The sequence below is a fragment of the Bos mutus genome, chromosome 11, assembly GCF_027580195.1.
Source record: "Bos mutus isolate GX-2022 chromosome 11, NWIPB_WYAK_1.1, whole genome shotgun sequence".
NCBI lineage: Eukaryota > Metazoa > Chordata > Mammalia > Artiodactyla > Bovidae > Bos > Bos mutus.
Window position 1 is genome coordinate 15,521,599 of NC_091627.1, and position 2,706 is coordinate 15,524,304.

At 42.7% G+C, this 2,706-nt stretch overlaps 1 pseudogene; it reads left to right on the plus strand.

Annotated features, from left to right (window-relative positions):
- The first annotated feature begins 1,167 nt into the window (after positions 1-1,167).
- Positions 1,168-2,353, plus strand: LOC102276563 (sorting nexin-7 pseudogene; annotated as a pseudogene).
- The last annotated feature ends 353 nt before the right edge of the window (positions 2,354-2,706 follow it).

Sequence of the window (2,706 nt, forward strand, 5' to 3'; positions counted from 1 at the left end):
AGGACTGATCTTCTTTAAAATGGACTGGTTGGATTTCCTTGCAGTCCAAGGGACTCTCAAGAGTCTTCTCCAACACCACAGTTCAAAAGCATCAATTCTTTGGCGCTCAGCTTTCTTCACAGTCCAACTCTCACATCCATACATGACCACTGGAAAAACCATAGCCTTGACTAGATGGACCTTTGTTGGCAAAGTAATGTCTTTGCTTTTGAATATACTCTCTAGGTTGGTCATAACTTTTCTTCCAAGGAGTAAGCATCTTTTAATTTCATGGCTGCAATCACCATCTGCAGTGATTCTGGAGCCCCCCAAAATAGTCTGACACTATTTCCACTGTTTCCCCATCTATTTCCCACGAAGTGATGGGACCGGATGCCATGATTTTAGTTTTCTAAATGTTGAGCTTTAAGCCAACTTTTTCATTCTCCTCTTTCACCAAGAGGCTTTTTAGTTTCTCTTCACTTTCTGCCATAAGGGTGGTGTCATCTGCATATCTGAGGTTATTGAGATTTCTCCCTGCAATCTTGTTTCCAGCTTGTGCTTCTTCCAGCCCAGCATTTCTCATGATGTATTCTGCGTATAAGTAAGCAGGGTGACAATATACCGCCTTGACGTACTCCTTTTCCTATTTGGAACCAGTCTGTTGTTCCATGTCCAGTTCTAACTGTTGCTTCCTGAAAGGCATCATAACCATAAGGGGGTGTGAAGGAATCTGGAGGTTGAAAACTAGGTCCACTTTGAACTATAACTCGCCTGTTTGTATGGAGTTGCATATTAATTTATAAATATAGGAAAGCCTGAAAACATGTGGCATTATAGTTTATCAATTTTGAAAAAGAGCTTTAAAGAACAAATCCTTTATATCAGGGCTACAACAGTTCAGCGTCTGCGCAGCGGCCGTGGGGCTGGAGAGGGGCCGGCTGGGGAGGCGCAGGATGCACGGGAGCCAAAGGGCAAGCTCGGGGAAGGCGGGGCTGGCGGCAGCGGGCGCTCTGGCGCGCACTCTGGGGATGGAGGGCGAGTGCAAACGGCGCGGACAGCCCGGGCGAGGGGGTAGGGGGCGGGGGACGGTGACGTCCCCTCCCGGGCAGCATCTGCTCCTCCGCCCTGCTGCAGGCCGAGGCGCTGGATCTGGACGAGGACGAGGGCTACCTGGAGGTGTAGAGTAAGGATGCCCCATTGATGGACACGAATTCCTTCAGCCCGCTGATGCCTGATGCCGACATCCCCTTTATCAATGATAAACCAAGTCAAGTTTGAAGATGAGCCAGATTTGAAGGCTCTTTTTATTACAGTCGATGAACCTGAAAGCCATGTTACTACAATTGAAACTTTTATTACTTACAGGATTATTACTAAGACATCTCCTGGGGAATTTGACTCCAGTGAATTTGAAGTTAGGAGACGTTATCAAGATTTCTTTTGGTTGAAAGAAAAACTTGAAGAAGCACACCCGACTCTGATTATTCTACCATTGCCAGAAAAGTTTATAGTGAAAAGAATGGTGGAACACGTTAATGAGGACTTCATTGAGACACGCAGGCAGGCATTGCACAAATTTTTGAACCGAATTGCTGATCATCGAACTCTAACATTGAATGAAGATTTTAAAATTTTTCTTACTGCACAAGCTTGGGAACTGTCTTCTCAGAAGCAGCAAGGGCCTGGATTACTCAGCAGGATGGCACAGACAGTCAAAGTGGTTGCATTGTCAATGAGAGGAGTTAAAAGTCGCCCCGAGGAGTTCATGGAAATGAATAACTACATTGAAATATTTAGCCAGAAAACAAATTTGATAGATAAAATATCTCAGAGAATCTACAAGGAAGAACGGGAGTAGTTAGAGGAAATGAAAGAATATGGCCCAATTTATATTCTGTCGGCATCGGAAGAAGATCTGGCTGATACTCTAAAAAGTGTTGCCAGCTGCATTGACAAATGCTGTAAGGCCACTGAAAAATGGACGTCTGGACTCTCAGAGGCCCTGCTTCCTGTCGTACAAGAGTATGTGCTTTATAGTGAAATGTTAATGGCTGTCATGAAAAGAAGAGACCAAATACAGGCAGACCTGGATTCCAAAGTTGAAGCTTTGACGTCCAAAAAGGCAATATACTGATCCGCTTATGGAAGAGATTGGAAAACTGTAAGATAAAGTGGAGTGTGCTGATAATGCCCTGAAAGCAGATTGGGAAAGATGGAAACAAAGCATGCAAAATGATATCAAGTCAGCATTTACAAAAATATGGCCGAGGAGAACATCCTCTGTTGTGAACAGGGTCTTGCTGCATGGGAATCCTTCCTTACATCACAGACAGATCTCCACTTGGAAGAAGCCTCTGAAGATAAATTGTAATCTCATTGAAGACCTCTGTGTGATCTTTGGAAGATAATGTCTGTTAGCCAAAGTTATTCTTTCCCAATGAGTTGGATCCTTTCTAGAGTGGATGAAAAGTATTTCACACTATCTGGAAAACCAACAACTTAAAGCTCAGGTGTTCCAGATCATTGATATAAATTTGGATATATATATATATATAAATATTTAGTTTAGTTTTAACTATGTTCTTAAATTTGTATGCCAATAATTATAATTATACATAAAAAGTTTTTTCTTAAATATTTGTCTGAGGAACATGTCATTTTAAACATCTATAATATCATGTATGAAACGAGTCGCCAGTCCAGGTTCGATGCACGATACTGGAT